The sequence below is a fragment of the Sciurus carolinensis genome, chromosome 3, assembly GCF_902686445.1.
Source record: "Sciurus carolinensis chromosome 3, mSciCar1.2, whole genome shotgun sequence".
Taxonomy (NCBI): Eukaryota; Metazoa; Chordata; class Mammalia; order Rodentia; family Sciuridae; genus Sciurus; species Sciurus carolinensis.
In genome coordinates this window covers 152,997,773-153,015,690 of record NC_062215.1, presented here as the reverse complement: position 1 = coordinate 153,015,690, position 17,918 = coordinate 152,997,773, and the positions used below count along the sequence as shown (strand labels likewise).

The window sequence follows — 17,918 nt, the reverse complement described above, 5'->3', positions numbered from 1 at the left end:
ACATGTGTCAGGAAAAAATAGCTTTTAGTACAAAACTCCATTCCTTATTCCCTGTAGAACATACAAAAATAGTCTGGGGCTGTGGTTGTGGCTCAAGGGTAGAGCACTTGCCTAGCATACGTGAGGCACTAGGTTTGATTCTCAGAACTGAATATAAATAAATAAAATAAAGGTCCATCGACAACTAAAAAAATAGAAAAGGAAAAATTTAGGGAAAAAAAAAAGAATAGTTTGGTCATTTTGTATCATTCTTCTCTTTCTTCACAAAAATGGAAAAAGTCTCTACAATTCATTCTGCTCCAGTAAGAGTTCTACTGGAACTGATGCAAATGGGCAGTGCCCGTCTATCACTTCTGCACTACCTCAATATTGTTTACTTTTGATCCCATTTATCTACTATGTTTTGCTCATTAAAAAAAAAACTTCATGACATCTGTTGTAATATATGAAAAGTCATTCATATAGACAGGCAGTACACTGAAAGTTCTGATCTAACATTTCAACTTTAACAAAAATAAACAGAATTCTCAATTCTGTGATACAGGAAGCAGAGAGCAACACGTGTAATACAAAAACCTAAACTTTAAGGACTCTAAGATAGATTAAAATGAAATTTATCATTCTTAATAATTTTCCTTAAAGAAACCTAAAGCCGTCTTTAAGATCTATTTCCAGGTTTACAGTAACTTTCCTTCATGGGCAGACCGCAATAAAATTAGGATTATTTCCAGAAACATAGGGTTGGATTTAAACCCCCAGTGATGTCTGCTTTTATTTGCACTGTGAAAAATAAACAGCTGTATTATGCCTTTCTGGGAAGTCAATAGGTTTTATTTACATTGCTTTGCGAGGAGGAGACAAAAGACATCTCTTTACAATTGTCTTACAGCAATCAATCTCAGTTTGGAGTAGAATATGTAACACAGATAGATGCCTATATATGTATATATGAGAAACATAAATATTTATATATATCGTAACATAAGTAGACAAAATGACTATGAAGCCTCTTGAAGTACAAATTTATAAACTGTCTCCCAGACACAGAACTTAAACCTGTAATGGAGAAAAATCATTACTAGCTTAAAAAAATACGACTTTCACTAACCTGGGGAAAAAATTAAGATAGAAAATAGAAAACAATAATCACCGGAAAACCTGTGTCTTGTAAAGATTTCTTCCCATCAGAAGATGCAGAAACACATTCCCCCCTGGAGCAAATGAACACGTTTCTCAAGAACCCTCAGTTTCTTTCCTGCTTTTTCCCCCAGGCGCCGGTGTCGACGGCCGGTGTGGACTTTTTTCCAGAGGTGAGAAGTAGAAACGTGTACTTTATCGGGAGCGAGTGCACTTTTCCCCCTGGCCCCCCTTTGCTCTGCCTCCAAGATGGTAGGAAAGTTGTCGTTTCGGAGGGCAGAGGAGCCACTCTCTGGTGTTATGTCCTCGCAGTGCCTGTAGTGGTGCTGTAGGAGGCTGCTGCCTCTTCTTGTGCAGCCCCGGCAGCCCTGCCTTCTTGGCTGGAGAGTATATTCAGGGATTTCCCCTTAATAATCACCGACCCTGGGAGCACTTTTTACTTTCCAAAATAAAAATATGATCCTCACCCCTCTTGCTTGACAGGGAAAGGCTCTCGCCGAAGCCCAGGGGGGAGCAGTAGCAGCAGCAGCCGAGCTTCCTAGTCCATTGCCAGCGCCTCTCACTCTGATCTGTCAGCCTAGCCGAGGGAAAAGGGGGGAAGGAGGAAAAAAAAAAAAAAAAAAAAAAAAAAAAAAAAAAAAAAAAAGCAGCTGAAAGGTAAGCAGAGGCGGCCCCAGGCCCGGCCCACATCCCCGGGCTCCCGTAGGGCGGCGGGCTGGGCCGCGCAGGCAGGGCGGGCGGCGAGCGCGCTTACGTGAGGCCGGGGATTTGCCGGCCCACGCCAGGCCCGGGGCGGAGAATGAAAGGGTGAGTGGGGCCGGCGCTGGGGTGGCGGGGGCCTGGGGCCTACGGGCCTCGGGGCGTCCGCCGGCGGCGACCAAAGGCTGGCGGACGGGCGGGCGGGGGTCCCGCCGGGGCGGGAGCGGGCTGGGTGGCGCGGCCTGCGCGGGCCGGGGTGGGGGTGTGCGGCGGGAGGGGGCTCGCCGGCTAGGCCTCGGGCCGGCGGGCCCCGCGGCAGCCGCGCCCTGCCCCCGCACCCCGGGCCTGCACGCGCCCCCTGGAGTCCCCCGGGGCCTCCAAGCGGGACGGCGGCGCTGCGGGGCGGAATCAGGCGCCGGCCCTGAGGCTCTCCCGCGGGGCGGCAGGCCCGGGCTGCCGGGACAGGGGCGTCAGGGCCTAGGAGTGGGGAATGGGCGCCGGCCCCCCTTCCCCCTGGGTGTCTCGCAGACGCCCCCCGGATTCCGGTAACAGTTGAATTTATTTATCCCCCTCCTTCGCGCTCTGGGCGGCCAGGCCGGGGCGGGGCAGGCGGCCTGGCGGGCGTGGGGTGGGGTGGAGGGGCGGTGAGAAGTCAGGTGCAACCGCGGCCCGGAAAGTTTCCTTTTAGGCCCGAATTGGGGTCTACCCTCTCTTCGGGGAGCCCTGGACCTACCGCCCGGGACCCCCGGGGGCGTGGGGAGAGCACTCGGCTCTTTTGAAACTCTTTGCCAGTTCCTGTCCATTGAAGGTACTCCGCCCCTGCACCCCTGGCCCGCGCCCCACCCCACTCCCAGCGAACCCTGTCGGGCTGCAAACTCCAGCCCGTTCCCCGAGAGCCCCCAGGCTGGGGAAAAGGCCTTCTCTTCCGGTTTGGAAAACTTTTCAAGGGATTTTTCTTAGCGTTATTAGTTAGTGACTGGTTTTTTTTGGGGTGGGAAGGGAGGTAGATTCAGGTGGTGTTTCTACTTGGACAGTCTCTGCCCATCTCCGTGTTTAGCCTTTACCCCCCAAAACGGGGGTGTTATTTTCAGATTTACTACCCCCTCCTTCGTCCCGGACTCCTTCGGGTCCCCGATCCCCCTTCCTGGCCAGCTCCGGCAGAGAGAGAAATGTGGGGAGCAGCGAGGAGACTGTCAGCGAGAGGGGCAGGACCAGGCAGGATTTCTGGAGCAGCCCCCAGATGCAGGACTTTCTCCTCCTATTTGGTCACTGTCCGGTAAACCAAGCCAGGAACGGAACCAAGGGTCCCTGGTTCTCAGGACGCTTGGAAGCTTTCAAAACTGGGAGGAGGAAGGGGAGTTGGGCAGGGCAGCTCTTGAAACAAGGTCTTCCTTCAGTTTAAGGATCAGTAGTTTATTTATTCTGATAATAGCTATTTGGTTTATGTAGTATACTTATATGGCACTCTGGAAACAGAGAAATGGAGGTTTTAAGGAAACTTGTTACTGCCACATCTTAGAAGGGTCTGTGGAAGAGCCCTCTGGAGAGCTGACCATAGCTACACTTTTTATTGTTGTTTTTTTTTTCTGTTTAAACGGATTCAATTTAGTTCTATTTTGGTGTCCTGAGTTCTGAAAGGTTTTTGGGTTTATTTATTTATTTTTGGAATGTAGTAAACGTAAGTTTTCAATTCTACATTTACCACTTTTCAGAGATGGGATGCTTCCTGTGGCTACCCTTCTGGTTGTTCTTTAGTGTTGAAATGGAAATGTTAATGGTCCCTGACACCCTCCTCCCCAGCCCCCAGTGTGGGCACGTTTGGAAACGTTAGTTTTCCTGTTATTTTTCCTCTCTCGGTTGTTCTTTTCCCCACGTTTTTGTGGTGAGCGTGGGGCAGTGTGTTGTGTGTGTGCCCTGCTTGGTAGCAGGTTGGAGATTGCTAGCAGAGGTATTCCACATTCTGTCCACTCAACCCCTACCTAACACTAAAAAGCTGCCACTTGGAGAGAAGTGGATAACCCAAGACTTGCTCAGAGCTAATTTCTGTCAGGTATCTGAGACTCCTTATGATTCTTACAAAGCCTGTCTTTTCCTTTTGTCTGCCTGAAATAAAACTCATTCTCCACATGATAGATAACCAGCTCTTTAGTATTGTGCTTAAGAAAATCTTGATATTGAGGACTACAGATTTGATAACAAAATGTAAATTACATTTAATGGTTGTTTTAACTTTATTGATTTATTGAAATTGCTTATTAACTTGGGCTTTTTCTTATAAATGTGTATCAAAAATCATTACTGCTGTTATAGTTTGACCTTATTTTTAAGCATACTGGTGGGGGAGAAAACACCATTCTATGAATACCTTTTCCCAGAATATTTTAAGATTGAAAGGGATCTTGTTGCCTCATAATTTGATGTTTTTTCATATTCCTAAGCTTTCAAAAACTGTGTATGTACAGATACCAAAAGTTTGGTACTTTTTCCCACTTGTCTCAAATGCATATTAATCCCCTAATCTGATCACCTCATGGGCTACTTTATTTCTGAAGGAATGGTAGGTTTGATGTTTTTAAAAGTTACATTTTATTTGAAACAAATATGAGAATTTCAGGGAAAATATTGGATTAGCTTTAAATTGGAAAGGGAATATACTTTTTCACTGTTTGGTTTTAAAAATAGGTGTTTATAAGTATGAAGTAATCAAATTTTCTTTCCTCAGATTTTATAAACACATTTGTCTGCCCCATCCCAACTGTATTTTTTTCAGCAAATCATGTTGCTGCCTTTTTTAGAAGAATGAAGATTTTTGTTTAGATGGAGTTACAAAGTTCTGAGTATTCAAAACTTAAAATGTCATTTCAGAAAATTACTGATCCATTCATTTTTACCTGAGATGCTCTCCCAGGGTTAGCAACTCTAACTAGCAACTCTCACTATCCAGGTTTGGACCGTGTTTATAGATATAGATATAGATATAGATAACAAAAGGCTATTTATATTTATATCTGAATACAGTTAAAGAGCAATATTTTCAGACATGAACCCTCCTAACCCCCATACCTGGTAACTTGTAAAAAGGTGGAATAATAGATGAGGCTGACTTGGAAGCTGGAATTGTCTCCAGAACAGATACTCCTGTGCAGATACAGTGGAGTCACAGCAAAGTCCATTTAACTTATGCTAATACAACTGTGTTTGGCAAAACAAATAACAAATAGTCTCCTTCCCACCATATCAGGTGCGAGTGTGTCCCAGAGGCCCTGACTATAAAAGTTGATTCGACAATGCTCCTGGTTATTTTGAGATACTTGGTGGAAAAAAATACTCAAGTTAAAATTTTAGGTTTCCTTTTTTTCCCCTCTCCTTGCATTTAAGCTGATAGACTACTTAGTTTTTATTCCTTCAAAAATCTGTTGTTGTTGTTTTGGTACCAGGGATTGAACCCAGGGATGCTTAACCACTGAGCAACATCCCCAGCCCCTTTTTATTTTCAGACAGGGTCTCATAAAGTTGCTGAGACTGGCTCTGAACTTGCGATCCTCCTGCCTCAGCCGCTGGGATCACAGGCGTGTGCCACCATGCCCAGATCGTGATTTGTTTTTAAGACTGGTTTTTGGGGAATTTTATTGTATCATGGCATCTTGTAGTCAGACATGTTTGGACTGGGCTCTGGGTTCTGATCCCAGGTCTTCCACTGGGCAAGTTACTTAATCTTTGATCTCTTTATCTGGAAATGGAAATAAACTTCTTTGCCTTTAAGGAGTAAGTGAGATACCCATGTGCTTGGCCCCAGAATAGATACTAATGGAAGATTGGTTCTCCTATCCCACTTTACCATTCTGGTAGCACCATCTAAATACTATTTATTTGTTTGATTATTTTCTAACTAAAAATAATACATTCTTATTCTATAGTTGGAGAATAGAACTATTCATCCCACTGAGGGGATAACCATTGTGACTTTTTTTTTTAATGGTTCGGGATTAAACCCAGGGCCTTGTAGGAGCTAGGCAAATGCTCTTACCATTGAATTATACCCCCAACCCATCTACTGTTAACATTTTAAGTGTGTTTTCTTTCTGAGCATCTCCATGTACACAGCATCAACACAAGCATAGGTGTTGCAGGTAACAAAATTGTGCGGTTTTGTGTTGGTTAGAAGCTTGGGACTCTGGAGTCACATTGGTTTTGAATCCTAGCTGTGTGACACTGGGTAATTAAAATTACTATCTCAGTTTCTTCATCCATGAAAGGGGGCCATATAGTGCTAACTTCACAGGGCTGCTGTAAAAATTAAATGAGGAATTACACATCAGTCCTTTAAAATGATTCCAAGTGTTATAAACTTCATGTAATATTTTCCTCTAAAGATTTTTATGTTCCCGTGTGAATTTTTAATGAGTTTTGACTCAATATATGTTAATAATACTAATAAGTATTTGAGTACAGAAAGAATATTATAATTACTTTCTTGGGCCACTACATATTCTTGTGCCAGTAAAAAATTGTTCAGTGTGTTCATGGACAGTTCCTGCAGCTTGCAGTCAGCCTAGTCTCTGTTACTGAATTCTTTCTAGTTGGCAAATGTACAGGAGTGAGAACTCTCACTGCAAAGGGCGAGGTGGGTTTGACTCCTGGCCTCCAGGATGATTTGAATATCTGCATGGCATTTAAGGCCTGAGTACAGTTTGTGGCCTTGGTGGGTTCACTTCAGAGTCTTTTTCCTGAAGAGATGACAAAAATTTTAAGTCACTGGTGTTTCATTCATCTACCAGATTAGCTTCCTTGTGGCAGCTCTGAGCCTTACAATACAGACATTCTCTGCCCTTGAGGAGTTTTTAGTCTACTAGAGAAGAAAAATAAGCCAATATTTACAGTATTGAATGACAAGGGGTATGTTAGCCTGCAGGAAGGAAACCTATTTTTCTATTCTGGCCTAGGGGGAGGCCTTAAAGTGAGCGCTTTGCAGAGATTTCCTCTCTAAGGGACTGGGAGGAGTTAGGTATTCCAGGAGGTAGGACCTGCTAGTATGAATAAATGCCTAGGGACAAAGGACCATTCTGTGTTGCAAATTGTGGTTCAGTGTGGCCCTGGAGTAGGGGGAGTAGGGGAGTAAACGGTGAGAGGAGAGGTCAGCTTGGCTCTGGGGCAAGTTTGTATGTTACAGAAAGGAGTTTAGATTTCTTATAAATTTATAAGCTGACCCCAAAGGCCTTTGGCCAAATAAGTGGTTTACAATCGAGAGGACTCAGCTTGTATAAAGTGTGGAAAAAAGGAGAGCAAGATTGGAATTAGAACAATGAGGCAGCTACTGAGAGTGGAGCGGGCTGGAACTAAGGTGGCAAAGAAATGGAGAGGAGGTGAGAGAGGCAGGTAATGAAGGTAAGCGGGCTCCAGAGATTGACCGTGCGTGAATGTGGGCATCATCTTCATATATACTGAAAAGGTGGAAGTAGAGCCGGAGTAAATTGGTTTAGTCATTGGTTGTTAGGGAAGGGAAAATGCTCTTAAGTATATTGACAGTTTTGTGCATTTGGTTAGAAACCTGGGTAGTAACCTGTAGTTTCCGCAGATACTAAATAGAATGATAGTAAAGGTCCGTAGGAATGTTTTGTTTGACTTAGACTTTTTGGGTTTGTGTGTGACTTAATCACTGCAATTTCATTGATGAGGAAATGGATTTATAAAATTTCTTGGTAATCGTTATCCATCTTGTATCTTGTATTCAATGAGCTGCTGACATAAAATATTGGAAGACTTTATGGAAAAGTTTGAAGTTTTTAATCTTTTGAAAACTTGGAAGATCTGAAAACCCTTGGTCTTTTTTGTTTGTTTTAATTGCAACAACTTGTTGGAACTGGCTTGAGTCAGTGTCTTTAGATGAGCAAATTTCTCTAAAGGCTACCCCTGGCCCACTCCTGTGGCCCCTGTAGGCATTTCTTCTTGCACCCCTTTAAGATGAGATCAAAAGAACCGTGGTGAACATTGTCCTGTAAGTATGAGGGCCAAAGAAAGGAAGCTACTGACTGAGCAACCAGGAAGGAGAGATTTTCAAGAAAGAGAAAGTGGTCAACAGTGTCATGCTGCAGAGGTCACATAAGCTAGAGATGGAAAAGTATATGTGGAATTTAGTAACAAAGAGGCTATTCGTTTCAGATTCTTAGAACAAAAGAACTTTGAAGAGTACAGATACAACTTAGTTTTTCTTTTTTGTCCCATATGTGGGGTTTCTGCAACAATAGTGACCAGGACAGGGGTAGAAGTCGGAAAACGTTGTTGTAAAGGATTATTAACTGGAGCTAATACACACGTAACCAAATCAAACCCTGCTCATTCTGCTAGTATTTCCCATCACACAAATATCAATATGTAAAGACTCTATAGAGAATATTATTTTTTTGCGGTATTGGGGATTGAACCAGGGCCTGTCCATGCTAGGCAATCACTATGCCACTGAGCTACATCCTTAGCTCTTATGATTTTTAAATTTTGAGACATAGAAAATATATATTTTTTTTTTTGGGGTGCTGGGGATCGAACCCAGGACCTTGCACTTACAAGGCAAGCACTCTACCGACTGAGCTATCTCCCCAGCCCCAAAATATTTTTATATTAGATTTCTAATATGGAATATAGGAAAGAACTCTCCGTGGATTCTGTAAGTCTAGCCCAGATAAGGTAGGAGGGCCTGAATTAGTGGAGAATCACACAGTACTACTTAGAAAACCACTGGCAACTGGAGAAGGCATTTTAGTCCTGCATATTGTAGATTAAAATGATAATACTAATAAGTTACTACTTACTGCTTCTAATAGTAGTTAACGCTAAGTGATTACTATGTACTGGATACCATGCTAAGCACAGTTTGTGAAATACCTAGTTTAATTCTCCTAAGCAACTGAATGAGGTACATGCAATTATAATCTTCCCTTTACAGATGAGAAAACTTACCAGATTTGAGCCCCATCACTGATTCCTACCAGAGCCAATGAGTGATCTCTACTGCTGCATAAACTATCCTTACCTTTCTAATAAATCAGGTAAGGAGCTATTTGTAAAGGTCACTGAAATTATTTTATTTTAAATTCATAATGCAAAACTTATGTATAGTGCTGTTAGAGCAGTCTTTGGTGCATAGACATTTAGTAAATATTTAAGTAATTCTAATTTGAATTTTAAATTTAGTGAATATTACTTGTATTTTTGAGTGATAGGCAATTTTCTCACTGATTTCTTTTTTTCTCTTTCAGTCACATCAGTTGGTAGATTTTCATCAGTCCTCAGTCAAATTTTACTACTTTTCACGTTGATATGAGAATTTTAGATTTTTTAAAATTGATATAGTTGTTATGTTTAGCTACAATTACACTTTTCTGTCCTGTCAAGTTGAATTAAAACTCAATTTAAAAATACTTAACATGAAGGAAAAATCTTAAGACTTTTAATTTTAAGTATGAGACTCTAAATGCTATTTTAACAATAGCTACTCCTTTTGGGATTGTAAATATCCTTTTCATCTGTATTAAATATTTTGGAAAATTAATATGTCAGGATTTTGGTTCATGCAAGTTTAAAAAAATCATCAGTTACGTTTTTAGGCTTATGCTCCTTAAAGGTGGTAGAATATAAAATTACAGGTGGCAATTAGAGAAAAATGCTGTGGCAGTGAAATGAACATGCTTCTGAAACAGGAGAATCAAAAGAACAATAATGACATACAGAAACTCCGCATGGAGGTGATCCCAGTAGTCCCAAAGAGAATAATGTTCACATTTTGTCAAATTGTTTTGTGGTTGTTGGGGAAGATTGAAAAGGCCATTGGCTGCTTGTGCTAAAAGCTTATCTTCCTTTCTTCCTGCTAATATTGTTTTCTCTGTATTTGCAAGAAGAAAGAAACTATGAAAATGAATTGTTTTATTTTACAATTAAATTCAGCATATAGTATCAAGAGGATTTTTTTGGGGAAAAAAAAGATTCTGCATCTAACCATGTTTACTGTTTTTGAATTATGTCGTATGTGGATGTTTTTGCTGTGGAAATAATTCTTTCTGAGACCTGAATCTTATCTATTCTCAGTAATAGTTATTTCTGCATTTTGGTAATAGATGAATGTATATGTTGCTGTTGCTTTAAAGTGCTTAATTACCTGCATTTTCTCACTTCAGGGGGCATAGATCTTTCAGATTCTAAGCTAGGTGTCTCCACAGCTGAAGGTGATAGTTGCTAAAGCAGTTAATAAATTTGGTTAAGATTTTCTTCCTTTTTAAAGTGGTTTTCATCATGTGTTAAAAGGTAAAGCTGGGGCTGGGGATATAGCGCAGTGGAAGAGTACTTGCCTAGAGGCACAAGGCCATGGGTCTAGCTCCAGCACCATGCTGGGACAAAAACAAACAGTTGTGGAGGCTAGAGATAAAGGATGAAAAAAAATGGAGTTTTTTTTTTTGAAAAGTGCTTTGATAGTTTTGCCCTAATTTCTTCTTTATTTATAAAGGAAAAACCTATTTATTAATGTAGAAAATACTACAAGTAGTAGTTTCTAGTTTATAGACAAAGTGATTTTTTTTTTTTTTTTTGTACTGTGTATTGAACCCAAGAGTACTTTACCAGTGAACTGTATCCCTATCCCTTTTAATTTTTTTTTAAATTTATTATGGTCCTGGGGATTGAACCCAGGGTCTCACACATGCTAGGCAGGTGCTCTATCACAGTCACATTCCCAGCCCAGTTTTTTATTTTTATTTTGAGACAGGGTCTTGCAGAGTTGCTGAGGCTGGACTTGAACTTCTGTTTCTCCTACCTCAGCCTCCTGTGGGTTTATAGGGCTTGCGCCACCTTGTGCTCATGAACAAAGTGATATATATATTTTGGTACTGGGGATTGAACTCAGGTACAATTAACCACTGGGCCACATTCCCAGACCTTTTTAATTTTACTTTTATCATATATATATATACACACACACACACACACACACACACACACACATATAAAAATATATTAAAAAATATAGAGAGATAAGTAGATAGTGATGGGCAGGGCAGTGGCTAGGGCTCAAACTCAGGGCCTTGTGCATTCTAGGCAAGTATTTTACTACTGCTACACCCTTAGACAAAGTTTAATTAAAGTTGAACTTTTTTTTTTGTTACTAGGAATTTAATCCAGGGGTGCTTTACCACTGAGCCCTTTTTCTTTTTTATTTTTGAGACTGGGTGTCGCTAAATTGCTCAGGGACTCACTGAGTTGCTGAGGCTGGCCTTGAACTTGTGATCATCTTGCTTCAACTTCTTGAGCTTCTGGGATTACAAGCGTCACCACCACACCCAGCTCTGAATTGAAACTTTCAAACGAGGAATTTTAATATAGAGGGCAGTTGACTGTTCAAAAGGAAGATGCAAAGAATACTATAAAGTGGGCATTTTATAGGACTTTAAAAATATTAAAAGAAGAAATGGGAAGGAAAAATTAATCACAGCTACATATAAAATTAAACTTCAGGAGAAATTGTTTATGAGATGTTGAAATTAAATACGTTTATGAGTGGCATAGAAATAGTGGTAAATCAAGCACAATGGCACATGCCTGAAATCCCAGTGACTCTGGAGGCTGAAGTAGGAGTATCACAAGTTTAAGGCAACTTAGTGAGACTCTGTCTCAAAATAAAATAAAAAGGGCTGGGGATATAGCTCAGTGGTAGAGTATGCTGGGTTCAATTTCAAGTACCAAGAAAAAAAAAGGGAAGGTAGGTTAGCAAAAGCTTTTACATTTTGTGGGTAAATATTGAAAGAGGGCAATTGAATGGACTAATAAATTCTTAGTGATAGAAGGAAGCTGAATAGGCAGAATTTTAATGAGTTCTTACATTTTTGAACATTACTTATCTAATAAATATTGAGTAGCAAATTATATGACATTTATTTGATGAAACATGTTACTTCATAAAGACATTCTGGGATATTAAAAACATAACTTTTAGTTTATATGAACTTTGTCATGATATCTGACTGTGGCTGTTAGAAATAATTCTATAGACTGAAGTACCAATTTAGTGGAGTTTTTGTTGTTGTTGTTTGTTCTGGGGATTGAACCCAGGTATGCTTTAGCACAGAACCATGTTCCCAGCCCTTTTTATTTATTATTTTGAGATACGCGAAGTTGCTAAGGCAACTTGTGATCCTCCTACCTCAGCCTCCTGCATTGCTGGAACTACAGACAGGCACCATTGCTCCTAGCTCAATTTACTGGTTTTTAAGAATTATTTAGTGATGAGCAGGTGAATGTAATGAACTTTGAGTACATAATCTGGAATTAAGAATTACTCTTACAAAAATCTCTTCATTCAGCATGTACTTACTGAACATATATTAACTTTTGGGTACTGGGGTAGGCCTAGGATATAATTATGTACAGAAAACTGTTGGTGCTTCTGTGAGTTTATTTTCTAGGACAGAAGACAATAGAACAGGCAAAGTAGAACTTGATGAATGTGCACATAGGAAAATACAGGGAGTAGCTCAGAAAAGCATGTAACTAACTCATGTGACTAGTTCAGCTTTTGGGAGTCTGTGTGTGGTGAAGACAGTTCTATTCTTAAGGATTAGACCAGGCTTGCCCAGAATCAGGGCACTAAGTAGAAGATAAAGAGGGAAGAGGGGGCTGGGGATATAGTTCAGTTGGTAGAGTGCTTGCCTTGCATGCACAAGGCCCTGGGTTCAATCCCCAGCACCACCAAAAAAAAAAAAAGATCATTTATCTGGGCAGGTGGAGCAGTCTGTTTTTAAACTTGAGAGTAGAGGAACCTGAGGTGTCCAGAGCTGTGAGTAAGGTCTCCCCAATTATCCACTCCCTTTTTTCCTTTTAAAAATTTGTTCTTTTGAGTTATACATAACAGTATATAATGTATTTTGATGTATTATATGTACATGAAGTATACCTTCCTGTTCTTGTGGTTGTACATGATGTGGAGTTTTATTGGTCATGTATTCACAGTGTGTCTGATTCATTCTATTGTCTTTCCTCTTCTTTTTTTTTTAATGTATTTTTAGTTGTTAATGGATCTTTTATTTTATTTATTTATCTGGTGCTAAGTATTGAACCGAGTGCCTCACACATGCTAGGCAAGTGCTCTACCACTGAGCCACAACTCCAGGCTCTGTCTTTCCTATTCTTATCCCTCCTCCCTTCCCTTCATTCCCCTTTGTGTAACCCAGTGAACTTCCATTCTCCTCCACCCTTCTTATTTATTGTAAGTTCAACATCCGCATATCAGAGAAAACATTCACCTTTGGTCTTTGGGATTGACTTATTTTCACTTAGCATGATAGTCTTCAGTTCCATCCCTTTACCAGCCATAATCTCATTCTTCTTTATGACTGAGTAATATTCCATTGTATATACATGCAACATTTTCTTTATCCATTCATCTGTTGAAGGACACCTAGGTTGTTTCCATAGCTTAGCTATTGTGAATTAAGCTGCTGTAAATATGGTGCTGTGGCTGCATCAGTATAGTATGATGGTTTTAAATTCTTTGGGTATATGCTGAGTAGGATAACTGGGTCAAATGGTGGTTCCATTCCAAGTCTTCTAAGGACTCTCCTACACTCCCTTTCTTTTGAATGTATCTCATTTTGTAGATTATAATTTTCTTTTTTGGGGGAGGTAGTACCAGGGATTGAACTCAGGGGCCCTTGGCCACTGAACCACATCCCCAGCCCTATTTTGTATTTTGTTTAGAGACAGTATCTCACTAAGTTGCTTAGTGCCTCGCTTTTGCTGAGGCTGGGTTTAAACTTGAGAACCTCCTGCTTTAGCCTTTCAAGCCACTGGGACTATAGGCATGCGCCACCTTGCCCAGCTGATTTTAATTTTCTAAGGGCAAAAAGTATGTCTTAGCATTATAGAATTCACAAGTGCTGGGAAAATGACAAACTTTTCCTAAGCGTTTAATAAGTAAATACTTGCCTTTAAAGGGAAAATGACATGAATTTAGCAAGTTCTTTAATAACATTGATTCTTTATTTTTTTTTTTTTTTTTTTTTTTCAGTACTGGGGATCGAACTCAGGGCCTTGTGCTTGCGAGGCAAGCACTCTACCAGCTGAGCTATCTCCCCAGCCCTGATTCTTTAAATTAAAAAAAAGTTGTTAGAAAGTACATAAGTTTTTATGATTTTGATTTTATTATGCTATGTTCTACAATGTAGATATATTTGGTTAATTATAGTACAGTACTTAGATCTCTAAAACAGCAACAACAAAATAGAGAAAAGAACTCAAATCAGGAATAACTATCATAACCTCATGATCAGAATATGTGAATCAGTGTCCTTAGGTGCAGTGAAAATTGAATCAGGGCAAGAGAAGATGCCAAGGAGGAATGATTTCCTCTCTAGAATCAGGTGTAGTGAGGGGAGCAGCTTTCTCCCAAGTAGGTGATACACCCTGAAAGCAACAATCCCTTGCTTGGAGTGACAAAGTGGGACATGTATATTGGGCTCCCTGAGTGGCCCAGGAGGTCGGGCCGAATTACAAACTGCAGTCCTGCTATTTTTGCAAGTTCAAAGTGGACGAGAGTGGAGTGGGGGGACATGAGGGCACACACCTAGAATACCAGGGATTCAGGAGTCTGAAGCAGGAGAACTGCAAGTTCCAAGCCAGCACGGGCAATTTAGCAAGACCCTGTCTCAAAAATTAAAAAAAGGACTGAGGCTGTAGCTCAGAGGTAGTCATCCCTGGGTTCAATCCCTAGTACTGTGCCTCCCGCCCCGCAAAAAAGAAGTGGAGCAGAAATCGGTAGCAAGGAAATTCAAGAGCCACTCCTACTTATCAACAGGAGTCAAGGCTAAAGAATCATCCCTTCCAATCTATGCCAAGTGGGAACTTACACGGTTTGGTAAACTAGTCCAGCATGGAGCGAGACCTCCAGGGAACAGTGGAATAAAAATTTTCAAAAATAAAGGGGCTGGGAGGTAGCTCAGGTGGAGAACTTGCGTGGCATGCAGGAGGCCTTCAGTTCCATCTCCAGTGCCGGGGGGAAATTTTTCCAAAATCAGCAGAGCAGAGGCTGGGGTTGTAGCTCAGTGGAGAGCACTTGCCTGGCACTGGGTTTGAGCCTCAGCACCACATAAAAGTAAATAAATAAAATAAAGGTATTGTGTCCATCTCCAACTGAAAAAATATTTAAAAAAAACCAGCAGAGTAAGTGAAAATTGTGATCAAATAGTTCCCAGTGGGAGGAGATAGGGTGGAGTAGTGATAAAGCGTGGCTCCTCTGAAACCAGAGTTTAAAGATGAGATTTAAAAGTTCAAGAAAAATAATAACAACCAAAAGAGATAAGAGTGAGCTGATGAAACTAATGTTCAGAATAAAGAGAAAAGCATAGTCATTTATACATATGAAACTTACTTTCAAAGCAATACGTAATGGAAGCAAGCTTGAGAAATTTAAGAAATCCAAAAAGAAAAAAAATTTAAGAAAGACTTTAGAGACAATGATGGATAAGGAATATAGTATATCTAGTATACCAATAATTGATACCACTGAAGATGTCAACACAAAAAATAAAGGAGACTGGGCATGCTGGTGCACACCTATAATCCTGTAATCCTGGCTATTCAGGAGTTTGAGGCAGAATTGCCAAGTTCATGGCCAGCCTGGGTAACTTAGACCCCGTATTAAAATAAAATGTGAAAAGGGATGTGGAAGTAGCTCAGTGGTAGAGGTGTTTTGCCACTAAGCTACATCCCCCAGCCCTTTTTATTTTCAGACAGGTCTCACTAAGTTGTTGAGGGGCTCACTAAGTTGCTGAAACTGGACTTGAACTTGCGATCCACTTCCCTCAGTCTCCCGAGCTGCTAGGATTACAGTTGTGTACTACAGTGCTTGGCTCATTTAAAATATTTTTAACAGTGATTTTCAGCAGTAATGCTGATGCATACAGTTGTTTTCTTTGTGTGAAGTAAAGAAATGTTTTCTTAAGGAGACACTATAAATCTTCCAAGAAAACAGCCATATGGCGACATATGTTACGAGTTAAAAACTACAAACAATGCAAAAAATATAATGAATTAAGATGTAATATCTGTCATATAAATAAATCTAAAATTATAAATTAAATTCATTCATTAATAGACAGTGACTCTCAGATTGAAACAAAAGTCAAATCTAGTAAGATATGTATTTAAAAGTCAGTAAAGCCAGGTGTGCTGGCACATGCCTGTAATCCCAGCAAGGCAGGAAGGTCCCAAGTTCAAGGCTAACCTGGGGAATTTAGTGAGACCCTGTCTCAAACTAAAAAGTAGAAAGGACTGGCGGCTGGGATATAGTTCAGTGGTAGAGCGCCTCTGGGTTCAATCTCCCGCAACCCCCCCCCCCCACACACACACAGTAATAAGGCTGAGGGTGTAGCTCAGTGGTAGAGCGCATATTTAGCATGCATGAAATTCTGGGTTTGATCCCCAGCACTGCAAAATATAAACAAACAAAAAAGCGAATAATACTTCAATGAGTATTTTTGGCCTATGGCTATATGATATCTGTCACATCTGCTCAGCTCAGCTATTATAGCCCCAAAAGCAGACATGGACATTATTTAAATGAATGAGCATGACTGCGTTCCAGTAAAACTTTATTTACAAAAATTGGCAGTGTTTCTTTGTCCTCTAAATTGTTAGTTTTCTGACTTATGATCAAAAACATAGTGTCTCAGAAAAGTTGAGAGCAAAGAATGTGCAGAGATTTAACTGGCAAATTCAGCCCACAAAAGAAATAGTCCAGATAGTTGTGTCACAACACTGAACTCGAGACAAAAAGAGTTGATTGAGTTACTTTTTTCTTTTTCTTTTTGCAGACCTGGGGATTGAACCCAGGGCCTTGTGCATGCTAGGCAGGAGCTCTACCACAGAAATATATCCCCAGCCTTGCTATTTCTTCCCTCCTCCTCCCTTTCTCTCTCCCCGCTTTTTCCCTTCTTTTCTTCCTACTACCTCTTGCATGTTAAACATACTCTACCCCTTCCTCAGCCCAAACTGCTTTTATTTTTCTTTTCTTTTTGGTACTGGGGATTGAACCCAGAGGCACTTAACCACTGAGCCACACCTGCAGCCCTTTTTATTTTTTATTTAGAGACAGGGACTCACTAAGCTACTTAGGGCCTTGCTAAGTTCCTGAGGCTGGCTTTGAATTTGGGATCTTCCTGCCTCCACCTCCTGAGTCACTAGGATCATAGGAGTGTGCCCAGCTCACTGTTAAAATTTCTAAGACAAAAGGATAAGGAGAAATAGAATTTAGATTATAGTAGGGGATTTTTGATCCAACTCTTCCAGCCCTTGATAGATCAAGAAGAGAGAATAAATAATGACATAGGATATGATATGATTAATAACATCATAAATGGTATAACAAACAGTATACCCTGAAAATGATTATTTTTTTTCACGTCTATCAATTAGACCTCAAAAGAAAAAACCAAAACCTTAGTAAATATAAGACGCAAAGGTATATGCACATTGTGATTCTAGTTCTTTTCTAGAATTAAAACAGAAAAGTATAAAACGTTACCTTTTGAAAAAAAGTAACTCTTGGGTCAAAGGAAAAATTAAAAATCAAATCCAAATGAGGTAGAATATACTGATAGTCAAAATTCTTTGTGTTAATACCTACAGGATATATAGCTAAAGCTGTACTCAAAGGAAAATTCATACATGTAAATAGAAAAATGGAAAGGAATGAAAATTAAAGAATTAAATCCAAGAAGTAGAGTAAAATAATTGGAAATAGAAGGAAGGTATTAGCAGATAAAAGCAGAAATTGATGAATTAGATAAATGAGAGTACTAATAAATCTAAAATTTTTTTTGTTTTTGATAGATGGTGTTGATAAAAATACTAAGCAGATAAACCAAACTTCATCATGAACAAAGGGAGAAAACAAATATCATGTGTATGAACACACAGTAGGAGTCATGGATGTTTAGTAATTTAAATGTAAAAAGGTTACTTTGCTCAGCTGGATACAGATAAATTAAAAACAGAAAAGCACTACTAGGCTCAAGCAGCCCAAGGAACATAGATAACCAAAGTAC

The 17,918-nt window shown here is 40.2% G+C and overlaps 1 protein-coding gene and 1 long non-coding RNA gene across 8 annotated transcripts in view; one reads left to right on the top strand and one right to left on the bottom strand.

Moving 5' to 3' along the window:
• The window catches only part of LOC124979721 (uncharacterized), a 43,500-nt gene extending 41,034 nt beyond the window's left edge, over window positions 1–2,466 (bottom strand). Inside the window, exons 1-3 of one of the 2 annotated variants that reach the window (XR_007107672.1) lie at window positions 1,892–2,464; window positions 1,151–1,714; window positions 400–1,056 (exon numbers count right to left, since the gene is read on the bottom strand). This is a non-coding gene — a long non-coding RNA (uncharacterized LOC124979721). Of the gene's footprint in view, window positions 1–399; window positions 1,057–1,150; window positions 1,715–1,891 lie in introns of those variants that run through there. The other variant, XR_007107673.1, reaches the window with a different exon arrangement.
• Window positions 1,267–17,918, top strand: part of Ino80d (INO80 complex subunit D) — a 77,406-nt gene continuing 60,754 nt past the window's right edge. The window contains exons 1-2 of one of the 6 annotated variants that reach the window (XM_047544313.1): window positions 1,267–2,381; window positions 8,777–8,879. The gene's annotated coding sequence lies outside the window, so the exon portion shown is untranslated. Of the gene's footprint in view, window positions 2,382–2,474; window positions 2,645–8,776; window positions 8,880–17,918 lie in introns of those variants that run through there. The other 5 variants (XM_047544309.1, XM_047544307.1, XM_047544310.1 and 2 more) reach the window with 5 other exon arrangements.